At 46.0% G+C, this 26,689-nt stretch overlaps 1 protein-coding gene across 4 annotated transcripts in view; it reads left to right on the top strand.

The window, feature by feature from the left end:
- Positions 1–3,300: 3,300 nt before the first annotated feature.
- NUB1 (negative regulator of ubiquitin like proteins 1) overlaps positions 3,301–26,689 on the top strand; it is a 398,514-nt gene continuing 375,125 nt past the window's right edge. The window contains exon 1 of one of the 4 annotated variants that reach the window (XM_086941460.1): positions 3,301–3,427. The gene's annotated coding sequence lies outside the window, so the exon portion shown is untranslated. Of the gene's footprint in view, positions 3,428–11,544; positions 11,663–26,689 lie in introns of those variants that run through there. The other 3 variants (XM_086941462.1, XM_086941461.1, XM_086941463.1) reach the window with 3 other exon arrangements.

The raw sequence follows: 26,689 nt of genomic DNA on the forward strand, positions 1-26,689 counted from the left end.
AACGGATGGATGAGTGGGTGGAAGGATGAGTGGGTGGAAGGATGAGTGGGTGGAAGGATGAGTGGGTTGAAGGATGAGTGGGTGGAAGGATGAGTGGGTGGAAGGATGAGTGGGTGGAAGGATGAGTGGGTGGATGGATGAGTGGGTGGAAGGATGAGTGGGCGGATGGATGAGTGGGCGGATGGATGAGTGGGCGGATGGATGAGTGGGTGGATGGATGGATGAGTAGGTGGAAGGATGAGTGGGTGGATGAGTAGGTGGAAGGATGAGTGGGTGTATGAGTAGGTGGAAGGATGAGCAGGCGGATGAGTGAGAGGATGGATGAGCGGGTGGAAGGATGAGCAGATTGATGAGTGGGCGGATGGATGTGTGAGCGGATGGATGAATAGGTGGAAGGATGAGTGGATGGATGAGTAGGTGGGCAGCTGGAGGGAGGGACGAGGTAGCGGATGTATGATGAGGTCGGCGGGCGCCTGCTTTGATAGATGAGTGGGTACCAGAATGGACAAGTGGGCAGCTGGGTGGGTGAATGAAGAGATTGGCAAGTGCATGCGTAGATAGATGAGCGGGTGGATCAGTGGCTGGGTGTTTAGATGAGTGGTTGAATTTGCTATTGTAAATGACAATGCCATTTATTTATGTTAAAAAAAAACAAATAAAAATAATGTCAAGAGCAATGCCAATAGCTCTAACTTTAACAAAGGCAAAACCATTGCATTGTAAATGCTTGTTGCTCTCTGCATTCAGTTTGGCTTTAGGGGAGATGTGACTATCAGGCAAGTGAATGTCCCCTCTTCTCCTGTGGGTGATCTTACCCCCCCTCTTGCTTTGCTGCTTTCTGCAAGCTCTAACAGGTCTCTCTCTTTTACTTTCTTCTGTTGCCTCTATCTCTTCCTCCGAATCAGAAGATAATTTATCAAGCATGACAGCATCAGCCATAATAGTGTCAGGGACCTGGTGAATTGAAGCTGCTACTATGCTATCTGGATTACCTACGTCTTGTTCTCCTAACACACAGTCAGTGCTATTTTCGCCCCCTAGAGGTGCCTCCGGCATAGAACCTTGCTCTGGCGAGCGGTCATGGTCTAAAGAAGTAACTTTGCCCAAAGATGCCCTTCTGTCGTCGTTGATTTTATTCACCATTTTAACAAGGAAATTGTTCATGGAGCCTGCCCCCGTTACCACCTTGTCTTTCTTTGTGCCTGACATTATAGTAATGTGAACGGAGTTACTTATCGGCTTTGACTTAAGACTAGGAGTCACCAGCAAATGAGTGATCAGTTGAACAAAAATAAAACCAGCAATGTCCCACTCACAGCCTTATCCGACAGTGCTCCGGAACAAGAATAAGGCGCCGTTTATTACTCACAGGGTCTCTGGCCCAGCACAGCCTCCTTCTGCCTCTGACGGCCTCAGACGGCCCGCCCTCTGCCCGGGCTCCGCCCGGCGCCGCCCGCGCGCGTCCCGCGACGCGGAGGTAGCCTCCCGCTGATGTAGCGGCCAACACCGGAAGTCCCCCGCTAGGCTCTCTGGGAGCTGTAGTCTCCAGCCGCGGGCCGCAAGATGGAGCAATGCGGCGCGGCGAGACTGCAGCGGTGGGAACCCAGGAGCCTTCACAGGATGCGTGTCGCTGGTGGCAGGGATCGTATGCACCTCCTTCCTCTGCAAGACGCCGGTAAGTTTTCCTCACCCATCACTCAACGCCACCGCATCACTCAATGCCACAGCACCACTTAATGCCACAGTATCACTCTGCAACACTGAAGGCCACATCATCACTCAGCACCACTGAAGGCCACAGCATCACTCAGCACCACTAAAGGCCACAGCATCACTCAGCACCACTAAAAGCCACAGCATCACTCGGCACCACTAAAAGCCACAGCATCACTCAGCAACACAGAAGGCCACAGCATCACTGAACGCCGCAGCATCACTCTTTGCAACCAATCAACAACAACTGGTTCTAATATGTTCTCTCAATGTTTTAAGCTTTATTAGAAATGTTACAAAATAATGGTAATATTTCACTTATGTTCTTGGATTTTCCTCACAGTAAAATACACTGAACATAATCTTCCCATAAGTTATTTACAAAACTTTAAGCTATTGCCACTATACATTACAATAACTTTTATTTAAGTATTAATTATTAATAAAAATAAAAGCCATTGTTATTTATAATATTAATACTTCAAAGTCATGTAAATACAACACATATTGTATTAGAATGCTATAGGTGTCACGTTTGCAAAAGTTAAAAATATTGGCGTTGTAAATAACAAAGCTAATAATTTCGCTACTTTCAATACAGACACATGAATAAAATATTTGTCATTTGCAATACCAATACCTCAAACTTTCCTAATGCGAGACCTATTGCATTGCAAATGCTTGTTTACCATCGGCTTCATGAGGGTGCTTTCGGAGTTTGGTAGTTCTAAAAGAAGTGGGGTGGGCCATTCCTCCTCTTGTACTGTGTTAAGGGTGATGGTGGTGGCCCATGTTGGGGACGGATGGGAGGCATAGAATGTAAATTACTGTGGAGGGTTCTGGTGTGGAGCTAAAGCTCACTTTGTAACTCATATGGCAAGGAAGGCAATACTCAAGAGTAATGAAGACTACCGGTAAGTAACCAGGACATTTTGTAACTCAATTCGCTTTAACTGTTCAAAATACGTCATCTGTAATGAATACGTAATTTGTAAATACATAATTCTCACTTGTATAACCGAAGTAGCTATAAGTAGTTTCCCCTATTACCCTGTTACTCGTCCTAATTTATCAGGTAATGTTCTTCGCTCTATTGTAAAGCGCTCGGGCACCAATGGGTACTTATGTCTGGTCTGTTTAAAAACGCATAAATAAATAGGATGCACCCCCGAAAGTTCTGTCAGTGCGCAGCCCTAGATAAAGTTTTTTTTCAAAAGAAAGGGCTAATCGTGTGCACCAGACGCCTATACATTCAAAGCCTACTGACTTGAGGCACATTGTACGAGCGTGTGATCCTAGGTGCCCTAAAGTCCCTGTGAATTCAAATTTTACGGCGGGGTATGAAAATTACTGTCTCATTCTAGGCCTCAAACCATACTCTATCCGAACTACACGAAGCCAGCTAAACTGCGTGATAATGTGTTTATTTACAGCAGAGGCACGTGCGGATTTACTAGCTAATGAGCACGAAGATTTTTGTTCAGCGCGCTAGGATTGGCTGAAGATACTCCAATTCTAGGTCAGTTTACAGATCGAGAGTTCTTCCCACTGACAGAGCACATCAAAGATATGCTCGACCATTCGATTGGCTGTTGGGCGACCCGGAAGTTCTGAAATGCAGGAAAACATAATCCACTAAAAGAACAACAACGGGAAACAGACGGGCTGAATTAATCGGTGATTTTTGTATAAAGTGGAGAAGTGGCTACCGCAGGTAAAATGTGCTTGCAGTAGATCTTCATGTAATTTTTAAAATACTGAAATATCTTTAGTTACATAGTATTGCCTCTGCACTTAGCAAAGGTGCGGTATGTTAATATTTAATCCCTGCACTTTACCATAGGACAGTAATATTTTTATTAGGGACTCATTAAGCGCTTCTCAAGAAAGATGCTGCGTTTTAGAGACATGTCAACCTCTATTGGCTTGTGAAAACTGATAAAGACCGATATTTAAGAGGTACCTGCCATGATTCATATTGCTTCTATGTCACATTTGCTTGGTTTAATTAGGTGTATGACTGACATACTGCTGTCAAATGTCTGACACCTTCTTGTGTGTAAATTAAAGCAATGACATGTATTTGAGTGTTCCTCTGTAAGTTTTCTGTTACAGTACCCAGACAGACACTGCCAAGTTTCCTGGTTACATGAGTGATGTGCAACTACTATTCGGGTTTTTTCTTTGATTGTATGACTTAGTCTTGTACATTCCATTGTAAAACAGGACTACAAGTCCCGTAATTCAAGGAGAAAACTGGACTGGAGGAGAACGCCACTAATAAATAGACTTGGGAATTTTGGACGCTGTATAAATGTAATTCCACTTATATGGCGCGTACTGCCCCAACAAGGTGTTGAAGCACTTTATTTGCGGGTCACACGCTACTCCGTAACTCACAGTAAGTGAGTGGTTAACCCAGTGGATGTTTTTATTGTTGTCATACGACAATGACCATGTGCCTTAAACAAGCCAGCCCTATTGGTATCTCCCAACCGTATTGAAAGTTCTGAAAAGCAATAATATTGAAAGCAATAATAATTATTTCATTGTAATTAAGTAGAATTGAAAATGTTTCAATTCTAAAAATATTAGACTCTGAATAAAACATTACCAGGCCTGTAGAAGTGTTATTGATCTTTGGAGTGTCTCGATCACTTCTGTGCTTCCATTAACACATATTTCCTCCACAGTATCTCATTCTGTTGTGAGTATATTGCAAATAGTTGTTGAACAGAAGCGAGTTTTTATTATAGCCTTGAATTCCTCCTTTCTTACCTAGTATCCCTCCACACAGTAGTGTAGAAAGCAATGGAAGTGCCGAATTAGTAATAATAAATAGAAGTGCTGTCCGTGCCCCTGATTTCCTATGGCCGAAGCAGGCTAACGGTCATATGATGTCCCATGACTGGTAATTTTCATGCCCCCTCCCAGATAGGTCATCTTTTCAGCCCCGGAGGAGGCGCCAAGGATGTACATAAACTGAGCACACCAGGCACAAGTCACACGCTTATGTGACTTTTGGTGTGTGTGCTTTTTAGATAGTCCACTGATTGGATGAACCTTTGCTTCAAATACCTTTATAACTAGCCATCAATTGGTGCTGTGAGAAGCCCTCACTGCCTTAGTCCCCTGCTCCAGAGCTCCCAATTGTGCTCGGTCATGAACACCCACTTATAACAAACACCCACTTATAACCTGAACTTACCCGAAAAGCTAGAGTGGATTCGGTGCACTGTCTCAGCTGCAGCTCGACCACCAAACTTCTCCTCCTTGAGTCACACTTCACTGGCAGCGTGGAAAACAAAGACTCTAAGGCCAGTCAGAGAAGAATTACTGACATCTAAGAAGAATTTCTAACATCTGATTGCAAAGTAAACAACATAGCCGGGCCCAGGTCGATTTCCATAGCAGGTAGACACCTCCCTTCAGCCTGGCTCGTAACTGCCAGGCCCAGGACAGCGCTGCAAGCGCATGATGACAAGGGCCACTGTAATTATGCAGCAGGAGAGGGCCAAATTTTGCGGTGTGGTTGATTAAATTATGCAGCAAGAAAAGGCAAATAATGCAGCACTTTTTCTGATAGTAACACTTAATTATTTTGTCATCATTACATTTAACACTGTCTGTGCACGGATTGCACCCCCTTAGTACCAGTTTAACACCAAACATAGAAATAAGCAACAGTAAGATAACCACTCCACCTTTACAGACGGCCTTTCACTGTGCAGCAACACATGTTTTTGCATTTTCAGTAACTTTTGAACCGTTTGAGGTAGAAACTATTCTTTTTGTTAAATTTTACAGATTATGCAGCAGGTGATGGATTTTGTGGCAAATGAAGCACACCCATAATTATACGGAAAAAGCCACAGTTGCACTATCGCATAATTCCAGTGACCCTGAGGATTACTGCTGTTTGCATAACCCCACTGAGCTGCAGTACCTCATCACACAAAAATAACTTACCCATTCGATGAGGTCCCAGGTCCAAACTGTGGTTGAAACCTGTTTCAGCATTCTGCGTATGTTAAAAAATTATTCTTCCACTTCTGACAATAGAGACTAGGAAAATAGTGGTCCAGGCCTTAGTGACGTCAAGACTGGCCTGCGCAAATATTTTGTATCTGGGCCTTCCCAGCTGCCTTGCACAGCGACTGCAAGTGGTGCAAAACGCTGCGGCCGGGGCGATCCTCAGACCCAAACGAAGGTCTCATATGATCAAATTCAAAGCCCTTGTTGTCTTTTTCAAGGCCCTTCATGGAAAAAGAGCAAGCTACCATCGCAAATTAGTTAACCGCTATACTCCAGCATGGTCTCTAAGACCTTCCTCCTCTGATCTTGCCTGTACCCCTTAAGTACTCTTGGCCCAGGTGGGCGGCAGGTCATTTGGTTTCCTGGGGACACAGGCTTGGAATCGACTCCCTGTTACTCTGCGAGCCATCTCAGAACTCTCAGTTTTCAAGAAACTCTTGAGAACGTGGCATTGTAGGTCTCGCCTGATACAGCGCAGCTGTCTCTTCGAGACATTTAGTAAGTGGCTTTTAAAAGTGCCACCAGAGGCTTTTGCTGGCCTCCAGCTTACGCTCACGAGCAAGTGATTGTGCACAGCTGCCATCCGTGTTTTTATTGCTGTAATCGGGCTCCTCTGCTCGCACCCCCCCTCCCTCTTCATCAGTTTCATTTGTGTCTTCTATTGCAGTGAATGCTCCTGCTTCCACCAGGCACACACACCATCAGTCGTCAGTGCACGCTTTCACCAGGCACACTCCCCCCCCAGCCGTCAGTGCACGCTTCCACCAGACCCACACACCAGCAGCCGTCCGTGCACGCTTCCACCAGGCACGCTTCCACCAGGCACACACACCACCAGCCGTCAGTGCACACTTCCACCAGGCAAACACACCACCAGCCGTCAGTGCACGCTTTCACCGGGCACACACACCACCAGCCGTCAGTGCACGCTTTTACCGGGCACACACACCACCAGCCGTCAGTGCACGCTTTCACCGGGAACACACACCACCAGCCGTCAGTGCAGCAGGCAGGCTCTTCTCAGAGTTTCTTGGTAAATATGTGTTCGATGCCTGGGAGGGAGTGGGTCGAGTTTCCTTAAACCATGCTGAGTATGCAGGTGCAGTGCATGAGCTCCTGTGTGAGTAAGTCATGCTGCCTGGGGCTCACTCACTTCACACTTGTAAATTGCGCCTGCACCAGGCTTTTTCTCATTTGCAAAGTTCAGCGCATGGGCAGCCCCAACACCCCCTGGAATGACTGCTTCCTACAACCAGAATGGAAAGAACATTCAGAGCAATGAAAACAAGTTCATTTGATGAAAAGAACTGTTACAAAAAACATGTCCAGCTATTGTAGATCTGGCAACTTAAACAAAACAGTAACAAAACACCAACAAGCATTGGCATAGCCAATAGGTCTAGCTTTGTGGCCCCTATAAGTATTTAGTTATGCAGCAGAATATCCTTGGTGCAACAACACCAACTGTTGCATGGCTAAACACTTATAAGGTCCCAAATGCGAGACCTATTGGCTATGCCAATGCTTGTTAAAACTTAGCTATGTATTCTAGCTCCCTGCCACACGTTTCTGTCAGCGCTGAGACACTCTTTTTGAGTAGCTGTTGCGCTCAAACAAATGTGTTTCATTCATTCAATTATACATGACTAACTCATTTTAGTGTGAGGTGAACACCAGCACTAAAATGTATTTGTATAACTTGCAAATGTGTGGTACTGATTCCATTAGGAAGAATTTTAGGAGTGTGTGGCACGTTTGCAAAGGCAGTGACAGTATTGATGATTGTATAGTCATGTTGTTTTGTTTTTTGTCGGCCAAATATCAACAAACCTCTTTTGATAGAAAATGTAGATCCTCCCTGAGCACCATATATTATTCACTCGAGAGTCAAAAAGACAACATATGTAAACAACATTCAATTATCCTGAATAGGTACAGTAGATTCCACAAAGTTCTTACCTTGAAGTTGTATCGTAATCCAAAAGAAATCTCAAATGCAAATCAAAATTATAATTCTACTATAACACAGTTCATCCAATTTGTTCATATGCCAGTAATCCAATTCAGAAGTCTTTTATCTTCACATCCATTTATTTTCAGTCAATTTTCCAAAGAGAAAGCAGATCTTCCTTATTTTGAAAGAGAGAAAGCGCAGCCAACACGTGTTTCGTCATGCACTTGTATGTGCTAAATGACTTCCTCAGGGCTGTATATATGTAGTCTATATTCAAATAGTCAATAATACTGACACTCCACTGCACGTACCTCAATATGAGTCATGTCTTAAATTCTACTGTTTCCAAACACATTCCACGTTCTCGATATCCTAAGTCATTTGATCTAAATATATTGTTTGTCCACACCTCTAATTCAGTTAATACATTGTATCAAGGACATGCAAACTCTAGTCTTCGTGACGCTTAGGGCCAAAGTAAATCCCCTAAGAGTACCTTAAATACTATTTATCAGTTATATCCAGAACTCCCGATTTCTAACCTTCGTGATAGTGTAGGGCCAAAGTAAGTCTCCTCAGAAACCGGGAGTTCTGGATTTTTTACAGTAAGTACACGACAAAACATGTTGCTTACATGGTGTCCTGCAACATTGCGATTACGACAGCACCAGGGCTGTACACATATCATCTTTTAGCAATCGTACAGTATTACAGGCATATCGGTGTACATTTCCATCCACATCCGGAAATGAATATTGACAAACTCCCTGGGATAGCTTCCAGTTGAGTTTATTCCTGAAGAGTCTGGTTAAAGCATTTAGTTATGAATAAACATAGACTTGTTTGTGGATAGGAGAAGAAATTCCGTTTTTATCAAGATTGACCTTAAGGAAGTGTTTGAAAAATAAGGTCTGAGGTACTTTGAGACCTTACTGTAAATTGGTACTGCCTTGTTTATAGTTAATTTTGAGGTAAAGCTGAGCATCAACTGCACATTGTTATATATTTAGGCCAAGTTTGCTGACTTTTTTTCATTGAAGGACTCAAAATGCAAGTTCATGAGTGTAGAAGCTAATGTGGATCCTTCTGTTACTCTTTGAGGAAATAGTGACGGGTCACAGGAAAATCTAACTGTGTACAATCTAACTTTGAGGTAGTCTTTTCTCTTTAAGGATAATACCAACGTTTCCCATTCTTTCCTGAATTATATTGAAGAGAGTTTTGTGGCTAACCTTGTCAAAATCTGCTGTGAGATTGAGGAGAGCCTAGAGGTAGAAGTCTCATTGTCAAGTATCTTTAGTGCTTCTTCGATAATGGAGAGAGTTGCCATGTAATTGCGCCATGGGTTTCTATAACATGACTGGTTTGAGCCTGGAAGATTGTTATTCTTCACCCTTTGGGGGGCCGTCTGACGTCACGGTGGGAGGCGTCCGATCTACGCGCACGTAAAATTTTGCTGCATCGCAGGAGAATTCCGCCCGCATTCAAAGGGTTAAAGTAATCTTTTGTTGATCATTCTGTCTACTGTTTTCACCAGAACAGGTAACCCAGTTACAGTTCTGAAATTGTTGAACTCTTCTGTGTCAGCACATACCTGCACAATAATTTAATTTAGTGACTCCACAGTTGTATCTCTCTCGTATTGCTACACTTGAAATTAACAAAATATGTACGTATATTACACCTCTTTAAATCTTACTTGTCACCAGTGTGTGTTTGATACCAGAGACATGCATTTCAGATTATACGCTTATTAAAATCAAGCATTGCCACTGCCAGTTTTCTGATTATTAAAATAATTCAAGTCAGACCTATTGAATGGGTCACTGCATGTCTCTCATGTGGTCTGCGACTTTTGGCTGAAGGTAGGGATACCTGCCACGCCTTCCTGCAGTCATTCTCACTATGTCTTTTTAGCTCTTGCTAAAGAACTAGGGCCATGTTGATGATCTTTGTGGTACATGGCAGCGCAGCAGGTCATCTTGCTGCAGTGCTCTGCTTCAAAGTAAAAGGGCAGGAATACATTGTATCTATCCAATAGGCACATTCCTGTCCTTTTCCCTTGTGCTGGTACTGTTTTGGCAGTCTAGCGCCAACACAGGCTCCCTTGCACCATAGGGCCTGTGATGTAGGCAGGATTGTTTTTGTGCAGGAAGGGGCACCTTACTGCACAAAAACAATCCTGAGAGGCCTTTTCCTGAAGAATGCAGCACACATAGAAAGAGGTTAAACCGAGGAGAAATATATTTCTCTTCGTTATGCTGGACTTGGGCAAGGGTTTCTTTTTGGCGCATTTCAAGGTTTACAAGGTCTTTTAAATCTGAAACATGAAAGTTGCGTCGGAACACCCACTCACCGGCCATGGAACACCTGCCCAGGCAGAGTAATACAACACAGCGATTTACACTGCGTTCAGTTACTCTATATTTTTGGAGCCACTCAGAGCCATGCAGAGTGGCTTTGCATGGATTTAAAAATATGATGTAAGGTTTGTGGTGCTCTTACATCACGTTGCATTGCGCAAGAGCGACGCAAACTGGGTCATAAATATGGCCCCTAGTGTGATAGCGTGGAGGTTCCAATTGGCTGGGTGTGAAAGTCCCAATTCATCAAACCCAAAGCTGCTTCAGCTCTTTTGCAAACACGTACAGTTAGTGAGCATGTGCATCGAAGTGTCCCTCGTCTGCAGGGCGGGTGTGCAGTACAGTGAGCTTACCAGCAGCAGCTGGTTCTCCACCAGTTTCAGTTTACTGAAAATGCCATACTTAAATTGATATTCTGGTTTAACATTTAAAAGCCACGGAAACTCACTGGTTAAGCTCTACTACACAGCCGTAACTTGCATCCCCGTCAAGAGAACCATAACACACACCAAAAATAGGCTGTTCATAACCGCAAATATGACGTGAAAGATGTCACTGGCATGATATTGATCATATCATTGCTGATATCGCCTTATAGTTAACTTTATAGATTACATAACTAAAGTTACAGTATAATTTCTTTGTTTACGTTTTGTTCAATGGTGTATTTTTAAGCTGCGCTTTTTATTGCCATAGATATTGTCAGTTCACAAATAGTTCATCTTGTGGTCAAATAAAGGGTTTCATGGGTGCAAGTCATGGTCTGTGTAGTAGGCAATAACTGGCAAATCGTAGGGAATTTAAGCTTTTGACGTTGAGCCATAATGTAAATGTAATTGTTTTCTTTTTATATAGAATACAGTTAATAGTCCCCAAATTATGGCTAGAATTGGTTATAGCACGTTAAATTTTGTTTTAACAATCCAGTAAAATTCATTCTAAACACAGTTATGGCTATGAATTAAAACTGCAAACAACTGAAATTAGCTCCACAAACCATAACACACATAGCATCCATGTAGACTATACGACACACACCAGATGCATTTCTTTTCTGTTCCTGTCTGTTTGAGTAAAGCTATAGACGTAGTTGCCATCTTTTGCCAGAGTGAAGCGTGGGAAAGCTGGTTGGAGGCACAAGGTTTCCTGGAGCCCTTTGCCAAGGTAAAAGGTTTCAACAAATTCCGTAGTTATAAAAAATATATTATCCGACATAGTTAGTAGGTCTCTGCTCCTTTACAGTCAACATACAAGGACATCTGCTTCTCTTGGTCCAGCTGCAGACTCTTGTGCTCACTCTCTCACTGTACTCCTGCTTCTCAAAAAGCTTTGTTTGCACCCCCTCTCATTTCCTCCTCCTGCTAATGTTCCCATTGCCCTCCTTTACACCTCCTTATTTCCTTCTCCTTCTTTTTGCTCCCTCAAGGTGTTGATGGGTAAAAACATTCACTTTGGCTTATGTTTTTTTACTGCTGACATTTGACACTCAGCCAGTGGAAACCATCAGCTTATTTAGCTGGTCGACCAATTGTTCAAGTGGAGTGGATGGAGAAATTGAGCACCACCAACCATGGGAAACGGGAGTGTTCTTTGACAGGTTAGTAAGTGCTTGATGAGTGGGCTAGCCGGAGCTGACGGCTTACTTGACCTATAGTAGCATATCATTATGATACCGAGAGGTGGAGGGGGAAATAAAGAGACCGTGTATAGGTGCCCCTTCAATTCCACCTCTGTGTTGGTGACGCAACGAATTGCGATTGAGTCACACAAATTATTACCTGCCTCCATTGGGTAGTGACGCAGAGCGCTTCTTAAGACGCTGTGGGTGTGAAAACTCAACAGCTCTTTATTGAAGGCTGGGCGACTTTGAAATAGTGTGGCGCTAACCATGCAGGCCAGGGTATTATACCCTTTACCTTGGGCAAGGGAATTGCATTATCAGCCTCCTCACTCCTGTCCTGTGTTGGCCCGTGGTGATGGACGAGGCAATGTAAAATCCTCCCAGGTCACCATTCCGTGACCTATTAAGTTGTGAAGGAAGGGTGTCTTTCACCCACAGAAGATTCAGTCGCAGCTGCTTGATTGTGCATGGGGCCCTGGAAGTTAAACCCCCTTAGTGTTTTAAAAAAAAATCTTTTGTTTTTTATTCATTCATGAGTTGGTTCCCTCGTCTCACAAGTCGCATTAGATTTCCCTTACTGCAAGTTTAAGGCTGTAGCGAAATGGGTTCTACCCATTTTATCCAACCACATTTTTCATTTGTTTTAGGCTTTTAACTATGGTTGAGTCTCTTGTGTCTCACCCGCGGTAATCACATGTAATTGGACTGCACGTTTACCTCCAATGTTCGCCTTTAAAGATATGGCTGCTGCGACACAGCTAGACATGCACTGGGTTGGTAACACATGCACAGGTATGAGGACTGCACATGTGAGGCCACCATTGTCTGCAGCCCAGTAATTGCGCACAGGTAGCTTGGCACAAGAGGGGACTCTGAAAGATTAGCTGTTGACCTGGGGTAAGCCTTATAATATTAGTGGGTTGGAGTGTCTGCTGGTTTACCTGCAGTGTAACTGTATTATGCAAATGGGGGCAATCTGTCTTAATTTGAACTTTTTCTTCTCTAAGCCTATAAAGTCCAGAGAGGTATCCAACTGGGGTGAAACATGTACAACAAGTTTGAATGTGCAAGTCCCAAGAACCTACCTGTACACCTTATGGGTCGTCCAGAATTGTCATATTTCAAGGTCTCTGCTTATGATCAGATTCCAGCACATTTGTGATCTTGCTCTGCAAAGTTAATTATTCTGGTCTCCAGCAGAGGGAACAAAGGCCTACCCACACAAAAAGAACAATTAACAGTGCTTTACTTAGCTCCTGAGGAGAAAGAGCTGGGGAAGAAAGTCTGCACCTGTTCATTTGCTGCCACACTGTACCAGGGATGGTACAGTTTAGACCCACTGAACAAAGGAGGAAGCCTAGGAAACTGGGACCAGCGCAGGAGGGGGCTCAGCTTTGAATTTGTTTTGGGAAAGTCCCTGGTACTGATGTGAGCTAGGGTAGAATCTGAATTCTCCAGAGCAGATGTGCGGAGAGACGATTGGATAGTGCCATCTTGTATTGTTCCAGCATGTTGTGCAGGAATGTTGGGAGAGGGGTGAAGGGGTGATGTGGGACCCTAGGATGGCCAGGGGCTCCTGTATCTAGAACTGTCCACCACCACTTAAAAGTTGTTGCAGAATGGAGAGACAGAGGAGTTGGGCACTGTAATTGGACATCTGCAACACCACAGACCGCTGGAAGGACAAGGCCTATGATGCCCTAATGGACTACAGACTCTGCCTACAGCTAATCTCAGGACCAGTTGGTTTATCCAGTGCCAGTGAGGCAGCCTCCCTTGCCCCTCTTGAGGACCAGTTATGTGAAGATATGGACTTCTGTACTCCAGCAGGATGCAAGAAGCACCAGCGAACAGAAAACTGGTGCAGGGAGACAATGGAACCAGCTCACTGCAAAGAGTGCAACTTTAGAGGCCAGGATCACAGCTGGAAAGGCTCCAGGTAATTGGTGGTTGTCGCCAGTAGCAAAATGAGCCCAGGATCAAACAGATTGCCCCAATGGTGCCTGGGATGTCTAAGGGGAATGGTTTTAACCGTTGATCCTCCAGCTCATGCGAAGGAGTGTGTGAGACTCTACCGCAAGTTTCCAAAATATCCTCAGGGTGGACCAGGACCAAGGGGTCCGCGCAAGCATTTTTAATTATTTATGATCCAGGAGGGGGTATGTGTGGAGTCCTGTCCCTCGAGTTCTGTTAAGCCCCATCCCTGGGCTGTTGTAGTGTCTTCAGGGCCCCACTTGTGCATACAAGACTGGTGTGGTAAAGGAGTGGGCCCGAAACCCCATCCCTGGGCCTCTGAAGCAACAGAAGGAAGGGAGAGTGCTGTCTCCCCCCACTCTCCCTGACCCCATACCTCATCAATGACGGTGCACTCACCCCTCCACCTTCCCCTGCCTGTGTCTGGGGGTGCAGGGTGTCCACAGCAACATCGACACCCTACCATCACAAAATGGTAGGGAGAACACTGCCTTCTCTTGCACTGGCAATAGCAGTGCTGGCCGGGAGTGGGTTCACCATACTTCCCCTAACACAAAAAGCACCTGGGTGTCTGCTGGGCACAGACACCTTGGAACAACAAGCATTGGCATAGCCAATAGGTCTTGCTTTTGGGACCTTATAAGTTTTTAGTTATGCAGCACAATATCCTTGGTGCCACAACATCAACTGTTGCATGGCTAAACACTTACACGGTCCCAAAGGCGAGACCTATTGGCTATGCCAATGCTTGTTTTATACATGGTACAGTGCAACCGGCAAAAATCCATTCAGTAGGAGCCACACAGAACAAAGGCAGCATACCTGGTTAACCAATGTTCCAGGCTAAAACCACACCTGAAGCAATCATCCAATGCATGTGGTTCTAGAGACCTCTGCAGACATCTAAAGAACGAAATCTTATTTTCCTTCCACAAAAACATCAGCAATTCAAACCTGAAAGTAATACTATATTACACCTTTGTAATAGAATAGTTTTGCAGGCGAGATCATCCCGCTGACAGTTGCGTGCTGCAGATAACGAGCACAAGGACCTGTCATATAAAACAAGCTCCTGTACTTGTCACTGCATAAGCCCTGAGCTCACAATCCCGGCATAAATCAGCAGAAGGAGTAACACGCAGCACCGTTTTGTTTAACCATGTCAGATGAAGGATAAATAATACGGTATCGGACTCTGCATAATCTATCAACAGCAATACCAGTTGATCAACGACCTCCCAAAGAATAGGGAAACACATTGCGAGAGGCACGCGGGCGAAGCAAAGCCATTTATAAATGGAAGGATTGATGCCAGCTCACTGCAAACGACAGACGATAATTTAGATCAAGCTCATGAATGTAAATATTCTGAAGTTGAAGGGTTGCCATCATTAGAAAATACAAAATGGTAAAAACACGAAAGCTGGTCAAATCACTGGCAATTAGATTGCGTCAGAAACAACGTGAGCCCACAAACATAGTGTTACCCCTTCCCCCTTAGAGCCTACCAAGCTCCTTGAGCCCGAGTTCTAACATAAAATCCTGACTTAAAAGCGTCCTGGAGAAAGAATACAACTCTTTGCTGTTTGCAGCCTCCGTGAAGTAAGTCAAGAATGCACTTCACGCTGCTGCCTTTCCATAGTGTCTGAAATGTCGGCATCATGGCCGTGGTATGTGTGTGGAACTCCTGGCATTTGTGGGCTGAACCAACTGAGTAGCATGCTGGTTTTACGCCGTCCTGCTTGTTCTTGGAAGTGCGAGGTAGTGTGTGTTTGACGTTCTGGCCAGTTTCTGTGGCTGCACTTCCCTATTGGTGAGGTGACCCTGAAAATATGGCAGCGGCCTGCCGGATGCTGTTGCCCCCCGTGCAGGGGGCCGAGGGAGTCGGCCCTGCGGCGGAGGCCTGCGAGGCACTGTGCCTCGCCGAACATCTGTTTCTGAGTACTAGAGGCCTGTGGACATTCTTCCTGGCCTGTTTGTCACAATACTGTCATTAAAGGGAAGCTCGTTCACGGGGCAGGAATACTCATATAGTTCCAATCACCCGCCCATGTGGCGTGACCTGATCCGGGCCTGCAGCTCATAACACTGGACTACTGCGAGCAGGAGTTGCCTGTGCTCGAAACAAATGTCCGGGGGCTTTGCTCTGGGGAGAGCTCTTTGCAGATACAATATCTTTCTATTTAGTAAGCTACCCTGACCTATCGGGCGAGTTAAACTTCCATCTTCTGACTCTTTCCATCCCAGCCTCATTGCTTCCCATGATTTAAAATGTGTGTTTCCAATATGCACATTCATTATTTTCGATACTAGTTAGTTGTTTTCTAAACTCCATTTTGACCAGCAACAGTAAAGTATAAATCAGTGCTTTAAATAGGGAGAAAATAAGTGCAGGTACTTTACCCAATTGAGCCTCGAACGGAAGTTTCACGGTGGGGGAGGGGGGTGTTTGAGGCGGAACTATTGGCAGGCAAAAGCTGCAGGCATTTTAATTATTTATTCAATACCAACAAGATCCAAGGTCGGTGAGTGGGGTACTATTAACATGGGTTATGATAACATCTGTTATTTACAGTTCTTTGAAGTGGAAACTGTATCTTCCTGAACAAGTAACCTGAGACGAGAATGCAGACGTGCGGCCACGAGCGGGAGTTGTGTGCTCGCGCACGAAAGTGGAATGCGAAAGTGAAACTGATCGTGGTACAGATGGCGCCTCGAACGGTGAAAGCTGGCGGGTGTGCGCATGCCTACCCGCAAGTGCTGAGCCATCAAAAGCATGGGTAGCACTTTGAAAACCCTGCTTACTAAATGTCTCGTAGAGCACCGCATGCGCTGGCTCAGGCGAGACCTAAAAAAGGAAGAAGCAAGAAGAAAAAAAGGCGTGGGGTGAGAAGCTCCTCACAACAAAAAATAGATATGCGAAAGTAAAGTCACTTATTAAGTATGCATGCTCTAAGGAGGGAGCGCACCATAATGCGGGCTGGATTCACCTTAAGCTTTTTTCCCTGTGGTGGTCCTAGGAGGGCAGGGGCACCACCAGTACTTACAGGAGAGTTATGATGGGCGGCAGGAGTGCAGCAGCCCCCTCCTCAAAGGAGTATGTAAGATGACCATAACTCTACAGGGTTTAGGAATCTGTGACCCCCTTCCCCCCAGCTGTTAAGCTAAAGTTTCAAGCTCTCCTAAGGCTGGAAATCTTGTTCTACAGCAAGGGGGTGCAGAGGGCCCTCTAGTGGTTTGTCCTATGACTGCATGTTATGTGGCCTAAAGTGGTTAAAGAAAGACACAGCCACATGTAATGTTATTTAACAATGCTTTATTCCTGCATATTGCTGTTACTGATTAATGATACATATTGCAATTCAAATGATTGCATGTAAAATATGGTTGCTTATTTCAGTGATAAAGCGGTGTTTTTAGCATGAGTCCTTGGTATTTTTATGAGGTATCCTTGACAAAGCAAATAGATTGGCTTTATTTAAAGTGACACCCTCCTACATGGTAATGTGCCATTTGTTATGGTGTGGGGGGTATTGTAATTGTCTTTTTGGGCCATGACCCTTTATGTTATGTTATGTTATGTTATTAAGTCACTTATAAAGCGCGCTAACACTGATTAGTTTCTTGGCGCTAAAATTGACAGTAACACAACCTAAGGTGGAGGAGGAGGTGGATTAAAAAGCTTGTCTAAAGAGCCAGGTCTTCAGAGCTTTCCGAAAAGGTAGAAGGTCTTGGCAAGATCGGATCTCCAGGGGAAAGGTGTTCCATAGACAGGGGGCAAGGGTGGCAAATCTACGACCACCAGAGCGTTTGAGTTTAAAGGGGGGGGTCTGGAGCAGGGCTAGATGGAGTGAGCGGAGGTTACGGGAGGGGACATGTCTGGTGATCAGTTGATTGATAAATTTAGGGCTTTTGCCATGTAATGACTTGAAGACCATACAGCCTGCTTTAAAATAGCAGCGTTGTATGACTGGAAGCCAATGCAGCTTGATGAGAAGAGGGGTCGCAGCCTGCCATCTAGGTTGCTTTAGAATCAGCCTAGCAGCGTAGTTCTGCACCATCTGGAGGCGCTTAAGTAAATAGTTGGGGAGACCTAGGTAAATGGCATTTGCGTAATCCAGGTGGGACAGGACAGTGGCGATCACGACCTGGGTAATCGCTTCAGGCGTTAGTAAACGCCTGACCTTCCTGATTTTTTTTAGTTGGTAGAAGCATTTGGAGACCACTTGTCCCACTTGTGTTTTTAGTGAAAGATCACTGTCCACAATGACTCCGAGCGTTTTAGCCGAAGGTGATGGTTGTGGAGCTTGACCCAGGTCTGCAGGCCAATAGTGAGGGCCCCAGTACTTAGCACTATCCCCCGTCAGTACTAGTTCAGTTTTACCTGGATTTAATTTCAATTGATTTTGATCCATCCAGGATTTAATAAACCTCATGGTTGACTGGAAATGACTCATAGAGTCTTCGGAGTTATCAATGGTGAAGAGTAGCTGCAGGTCATCTGCGTAGTTAAAAACTCTCACCTGTTTGTCCCTCAAGGTTTGTATAAGGGGGAGTATGTATATGTTAAAAAGGTGAGGTGACAGGGAGGAGCCCTGTGGCACTCCACATGGGATGGCTTGTTTAACACCGGTCAAGTCCCCCAGGCGCACTGCTTGGGATCGGTCCTCCAAAAAGGATCTCAGCCAGCAGGCCGCCACGCCCTGTATGCCGGTCTGTCCGACACGGTCGATCAAGATGTTGTGGTCGACCGTGTCGAACGCGGCCGACAAGTCCAGTAGTACCAGGGCCTGGGCAGAACGTCTGTCTGCGCAGTCTCGGAGTGTGTCCAAGACTGCGGTGATCACTGCCTCCGTAGAGTGTGCTGGCCGGAATCCGGCCTGGTGAGGGTCAAAGCAGGAGGACTCCTCCAAGAAGTTGGAGAGATTTTTCGCCACGTGTGCCTCTAGAATTTTCGCCAAGTAAGGCAGTTTAGGGGTTAAATATGATATCAGAATGTCACATATAGGCATTTCCACCAACCGTATGTATACATTTGTAAATTAGTGCCTCGAATTGAGTAGAGTTTGTGTAATACATGTACTTTTTCTTTTTCAAAGAAAAAGCTCAGACTGTACAATCATTTATTTAATGTTATTTTTGTTTTCCAGCGAATGGGAGTGCTCTGCTTTGCTACATTGAATGTGAATCAAGCGCTGCAATGGGGTGTTACATTCCCAGTGAGGGTATAATTGTGGACCTGTTACTTGTGCAGAACTTGCGTCCTGCCCAACTGATAGCCCAGTTTCCTTACAAAGGTGTAGAAGGAAATTTGCATTTTCTAATCAGTAATTGACACATGCGCAAAACAACTCTGTAATGTACTATTACATAAGACATGCGAGTGTTTGTGCATGTACACCTTAAAACGTCAGTTGAATTGCCATTAAAATTGCAATTTGATTGTTAAATACCACTGAAGTCCTTTAGATGTGATCGACTGCACAACAGTAACGGTTATAAGCTCTGCTCACAACTTTACGCATGTGATCGTATCAAATGGCATCACTGTTAACACTACGTGAGGCTAGTGGCATAGTCAGCAACTACATGTGCTCCTGGACATTTAGAAAGAGAGGACATTGGAAATGTACCGAACAGATGTTCTTCTATGGACTGCTGGAGTATTAAAGGCTTCATTACTAGTGTTGACAGCTAGTGTGGCTTACAGATATTAAATAGAATGATTGGTTGTTGCCTTTGCACAAGAGTCAAATTATGCTAGCTTCCAGTTGGTGAGCTGAGCCATGTACAGGATGCATCACATCATGGCTGGAAAACATGTCATGTTAACACATCTTGATATAGCCCAGGTTCACCAATAGTTTCTTGGCGCTAAAATAATCTCCTTCCATTTTTCATGAAAGTACGATACACACAACCCAGATTTAGTTGACATCAACATGAATATACTTCTTTGAAAAGCCAAGTTTTCAGACGCTGTTTAAAAGACTTAAACTCAGTTTCAGCACAATGCTGGTCTGGTTGTAAAGGTCCCAGCACAGAAAAAGTTTGTCCCACTCATCTTACTTTTGTACCTTTGTACATCTTGGAATCCTTAAATAATTTGCTGATGATGAGTGCATAGCACGAGAAGGTACATATTGTGATATGACCTTGGCTGCAAAAAAGGAGCCATATTATGTAATGTCTTTGAAGTTATCCAAAATGAGGAAAACCCCAAGATTCCTTAAGACCCGGAGATATAATCTGTTATTACGAGCAATGGTCCATATGGTAAGCAGTAAAAGAAAAGAGAACGCAATTCCTTTTTCACAAGTCCTTTTTATTATTCAAACTGTAAATCATTACTGTTCAAGAAATAAATCCAATAACTAATAGTTTGCCAAACGGTGTGTCTGTCGACAATACCAGTATGGCTCCTCTACATCTCTCCTTTGCAAAAAAGCCCCGGCAACCTCAATCATTCATATGCTTGTATAGAAAATGATATGTCTCAGAAAAGAACATTTTTGCTTTACATTCGTCTTTTTATCAACATTCAAATAGACATCTTAAAAAGTGTTTTTAAGTGTCATTTTTGCACATCATAGGCAATATCCTAAGCATCATTATTGCACATCACTACAAATAAAATACATACAATTGAAACAACGTTCTTCTCTTGCATACCGTCAATAATACTACATACACACCCTCATCTTTAATTTAAAACGATTTGATATGTATAAGGATATATTTCCTACTTCATCCTATATATTTTTCAGCTACAGTTTTTTTCACATTTTATTCTTTGACACAATTTATCATTATGTGCTTCATGAATCTTGTACTTCACACAGTCATAAATCCATACAATATATATATTTCAATACTGGTGTGGCATGTACTTCACTTTTTTTCTCAACACGTGTTTCGGCGTTAAACGCCTTCTTCATGAACGCCACATCAAGACCTCCATAATATATTAGTGACCTGCAAAAAAAATTACCCATTGACCGCGGCGCGAATTCCGCCGCTGTGTGGGCATTTTAATCAGTGAGCGGTGTTTGGACGGCCCCCGGCCGTCCCCCGCACACGCACACCGTCACGTGGGACGGTTTATAGTTCTACTGAGCCATATATTGCATCCAATTATAATACTACATCCATACACCCACTCAATACAGAGTTGGAACCGTCACCTCCAAAGAACAGAGCTTCTGACTATATATGATAGATATATGGGCTCATATAGAGTCCCAACATAGTGCAGTCAGTCAAAAACCCACAAGACCAATAAACATCATAATATCAAGAGGACCACAATTAGAAAAATAGTTTCATTTTTATTATATATTTTTTTTGCATTAATCAATTCAGAAATCAGAATAGAAAGTTCTTATATTCACATAATAAATAATCCACTCATTCAATTCACGTCCCGCACATCCCTTCAATCATTCACACCCAAACACACATACATCACTACAATTCATTAATCTTTCTCGCAGCACAGACAGATTGCCAACTGATGTTGATGACTCAGGTCCCACGGGGTCTCATACACAGTAGAGACACAGTAGAGGCGCTTGAAGATCCCAGTTATGGGACAATCTTCAAGCGCCAACGCGCGTTTCGGTGTACGGCCTGCACTTGGGCCACACCTTCATCAGGGCACAACAAGAAGGGGAGGGGGACAGCAACACCACTCTGAAACAATTCATAAGAAAGAACGTTTGCTTAAATAATTGTACAAATTCATAATTTCCCAAATTCATAATTTCACTTAGACAATTCAAATTTACATTTTGTAGGTTCTCCTAGTTAAATTAAACTACTGGTCTATTAGTGGGCTTCAGACTTATTGATACCAAATAATTCATTCAAATACAAAGAAGAGGGAGGACCATGGGGACTTGGCGCTTTACGGGAAAAGGAAACAAGTGCAAATACATAGCAACATGTCAAAAACAACATATATAGTGACCAAATAATGAACAAAAAATCTGCTACAAAAACCACAAGGCACATGTAAGACCAGCTCCCAGGAAATAGCCGTCTATCAAGTTCTAGAGGCCCAGATCTCATAAGGGCCATATAATACATGATTAAACTGTTCAGCTAAGCATATACGTACAATGGGACTGCCCAATAAGATTACATACCTAAAATTCCAAACTAGGAATTTCTTGATAGACAATAAAGAGGAACTGTCACTAGGTTCCTATCACTTCGGCGCAGATTTCGGTCAGAGAGTTGTATATATGACGGAGGGTTCCTTGGGGGTGCACTCAAAAATGGCGTGTTCATATATATGGTATAGCGCACCCAAGGAAACAATGGAATTATTCAGACTTTGCTAGTTTGCTGGTGCGGACCCTTCTGTTGATAAGGGAGGTTAACAAAAGCGGACAACCAACACTTACCTGGTTTTAAAGGTAGTTCTGTGATAGTACGGCAGAGTCCCTGGCCTAGGATCTGGATGTAACCCACGGGGTGGGCTTATACCCGAGTAGCCTTGGATAAATCCTAGGATCAGATAGATTCTGCTCTGTAATGTAAACAAGCATTTACAATGCAATGGTTTCGCCTTTGGAAAAGTTAGAGTTATTGGCATTGCTCATGACATTTCTTTTTTTTTTTTTTACTTATAAATAAATGGCATTGTTATTTACATTGCCAACAGCTCTCACAGCTCTCTCAGCCCACACAGCTCTCACAGCTCTCACAGCTCTCACAGCCCACACAGCCCACACAGGCCACACAGCCCTCACAGCTCACACAGCTCTCACAGGCCACACAGGCCGCACAGCCCTCACAGCCCACACAGCCCACACAGCCCACACAGCTCTCACAGCCCTTACAGCCCACACAGCTCTCACAGCCCACACAGCTCTCACAGCCCACACAGCTCTCACAGCCCACACAGCCCACACAGCCCTCACAGCCCACACAGCTCTCACAGCCCACACAGCTCTCACAGCCCACACAGCTCTCACAGCCCACACAGCTCTCACAGCCCACACAGCTCTCACAGCCCACACAGCTCTCACAGCCCACACAGCTCTCACAGTCCACACAGCTCTCACAGCTCTCACAGCCCACACAGCTCTCTCAGCCCACACAGCTCTCTCAGCCCACACAGCTCTCTCAGCCCACACAGCTCTCTCAGCCCACACAGCTCTCTCAGCCCACACAGGTCTCTCAGCCCACACAGGTCTCTCAGCCCACACAGGTCTCTCAGCCCACACAGGTCTCTCAGCCCACACAGCTCTCACAGCCCACACAGGCCACACAGCCCACACAGGCCACACAGCCCACACAGGCCACACAGCCCACACAGGCCACACAGGCCACACAACCCTCACAGCCCACACAGCTCTCCCAGGCCACACAGGCCACACAGGCCACACAGGCCACACAGGCCTCACAGCCCTCACAGCCCACACAGCCCTCACAGCCCACACAGCCCACACAGCTCTCACAGCCCTCACAGCCCACACAGCCCACACAGCTCTCACAGCTCTCACAGCTCTCACAGCCCACACAGCTCTCACAGCCCACACAGCTCTCACAGCCCACACAGCTTTCACAGCCCACACAGCCCTCACAGCCCACACAGCTCTCACAGCCCACACAGCTCTCACAGCCCACACAGCTCTCACAGCCCACACAGCTCTCACAGCCCACACAGCTCTCACAGCTCTCACAGCCCACACAGCTCTCACAGCCCACACAGCTCTCACAGCTCACACAGCCCACACAGCTCTCACAGGCCTCACAGCCCACACAGCTCTCACAGCCCACACAGCTCTCACAGCCCACACAGCCCACACAGCTCTCACAGCCCACACAGCTCTCACAGCCCACACAGCTCTCACAGCCCACACAGCTCTCACAGCTCTCACAGCCCACACAGCTCTCACAGCCCACACAGCTCTCACAGCTCTCACAGCTCTCACAGCCCTCACAGCCCACACAGCCCTCACAGCCCACACAGCTCTCACAGCTCTCACAGCCATCCGCCCACACAGCTGTCACAGCACAGCAGTTGCTCTCAGTGCAAGTGTGCACTGAAGCAGGTACTGTAGTAGAATTGGCCTATACCATGTACTGCACTGTGACATTTACACAGCACTTCATCCCCGGGCTGTGGAGCGCTCTGGTTTGCACGGAGACCCTAGGTGCAAAGGTTTAAGATGGCGTGGGTTCGAGCGTGACCAGTGCCTGTGATGCTGGGTGACGCGTGTGAGGTCTGGAGATGGGGACTCTGCGCAAGCGCAGATCGGCCCTCTTACGTGGCTGGTTATAATATACTACTTTGCACAAGCGCAGACATGCCCTGCCTCTTACATGGCTGCGCAGCCAAGTTTTAATGTGCTCCAGTATTTTTTGCTGTTTGCAGAGTCCTCTTATTCCTGCTGGCACGGAGTGGCGCATCTTCGGCGTTTCACCCTGTGCGAGATTTGTTGAAGGAAGGAACAGATAGGAGAGGGGCTGCTCCATGACACTGTGGTTGCCTTGACAGTGGTTGCTCACTTTTTTATGCTGGGGGAACGAACAGACTAGCTGACATTGCAGCACGCACACAGAAAGACGGACCTTAGACACTGCAGGCACACAGATAGACGGACACTGGAGGCACACAGACAGACAGACGGACCTCGGACACTGCAGACACACAGACAGGCTGACACTGCACGCACACAGACAGACGGACACTGCAGGCACACACACACACAGACAGACGGACCACGGACACTGCAGGCAGGCAGACAGCCGATCACCGCAGGCACACAGATAGACTGACATTGCAATCAGACAGATGGACACTGCAGGCGCACAGACAGACGGACACTACAGGCACACAGACAGACGGACACTACAGGCACACAGACAGACGGACACTACAGGCACACAGACAGATGGACACTACAGGCACACAGACAGGCACCGTATCCTGGCCGGTTGACATTGTAAACCTAGACACAAGGGTTGTTTCTTATTCCTGCTGGCACGAAGTGGCGCATCTTCGGCGTTTCACGCTGTGCGAGATTTGTTGAAGGAAGGAACAGATAGGAGAGGGGCTGCTCCATGACACTGTGGTTGCCTTGACAGTAGGTGCTCACTTTTTTTTTGCTGGGGGAACGAACAGACAGGTTGACATTGCAGCACACACACAGAAAGACGGACGTTAGACACTGCAGGCACACAGACAGACAGAGACTGCAGGCACACAGATAGACGGACACTGGAGCCACACAGACAGACGGACCTCGGACACTGCAGACACACAGACAGGCTGACACTGCACGCACACAGACAGACGGACACTGCAGGCACACACACAGACAGACGGACCACGGACACTGCAGGCAGGCAGACAGCCGATCACCGCAGGCACACAGACAGACGGACATTGCAATCAGTTTCGTCTGAATTAGATCAGAGCTGTGGGAAACGGCACCTCCCAAACACACCCTCACGCACACACGCGGGGCGGGCAGCTGTGCTCCACTATTAAGGGCATCTCGCAGGAGCTAACTGCGAACTTAATTACTGTCTAACTCACCACAAGATGCGTGCCAGCATTTACCATCTCCAGCGCCTACGATTAAAAGGCTCCACCGGCCATAAACTATTCTTGGAGAGGGCGACGCGCACAATGATGGCGGCATCCCTAACTCAATTAAAACGCGAATTTCTCGACCATAATCATTTTCAAACCTACTATTCACATAATACCCACCCGTCCTAGAACCAACGGAAGAAAGCATTGAGCCCCTTCCTGTGCTAAATAAAGTGTTCCGTCCGTACCGGAAGGGGCTGAGATGCTCGGTCAAACTAAAAAAAAACGTGCTACCGGAGGGCGGTTCTTCATGTCCACAAAATTCCGACCAGCGATCACATAAGTTCCCTTTGATCGGCTTTACAAGACCAAAGAGTGCCATCAACCCCTCACCATTGCGAAACCCGGACAAAATGGATACAGAGTTTCCACGGATTACTTTTAAGGTAACAGGGATGCCCCCCACAGTAACCCATTCCCAAAAACATCAGGAATTTAACACCCCCCCCCGCGTCTTTATCAAAACTCATGGACTGTACCACAGAGAGGATCCCTTTTCACGCTACCGGAATCTCACCATATGCATTTCAACTCGACTCACCCCATTTTCTAAACAAGCACCTACGAGGACACGGGGGGGGCGGGAGAGGACACGGACGGCGGGAGGGGGGCGGCAGAGGACACGAACGGCAGAAGAGGACAGGGACGGCGGGAGGGGGGGGCGGGAGAGGACGAGGGGGGCGGGAGAGGACACAAACGGCGGAAGAGGACACGGACGGCGGGAGGGGGGCGGGAGAGGACGAGGGGGGCGGGAGAGGACACGAACGGCGGGAGAGGGCACGGACGGCGGGAGGGAGGCGGGAAACGTGCACAGGACAGCGAGGGGAGGGGGGACGGCGGGAGGAGGGACACGGAGGAAGGCAGGACAGCAGCAAGCACGGCCCGGCCAGACCAGATTCGGGGGCGTTCCGGGCTTTTGGCTGACGTAGCATGACGTAGCCAAAAGCCAAAAATTCTCGGGAACCCCCCCCCGAATCTGTTCCGGCCATAAGGACGCCTCTCTGTTCCAATGGCTAGCCTCCATTTATGGAGCTAGCCAATGAAACAGAGGGCGGATTCCAGAGCCACATACTGTAACTCAATAGATTTCTCCAGCGCAAAAGCTGCTTGCCAAAACCTAAAAAGCACATAAGCCTTTCCATAGAGATGCCAAAACTGCCTAAACACCTAGGGCTGCTAACATCCACAAGAGGAACAAGAAAACACAAGGGGTCCCGTGATTTACAACAGCGCGATCTTAAGGGTGCCTATGTACTCCAAAGTGCAAATTCCCAACAATCTGTCGAGGCCGGTAGGTGGTATCCTAAAAACATCTCCCAAACTTTCCAATATAAAGTTTGGCATCCGCTCTGTATAACATGGACATGTCGGAATACGTTTGGTCAAATTAGACAAGATGGAGATCAGGGGTAAGACAT

Source organism: Lissotriton vulgaris, chromosome 10 (assembly GCF_964263255.1).
Source record: "Lissotriton vulgaris chromosome 10, aLisVul1.2, whole genome shotgun sequence".
Taxonomy (NCBI): Eukaryota; Metazoa; Chordata; class Amphibia; order Caudata; family Salamandridae; genus Lissotriton; species Lissotriton vulgaris.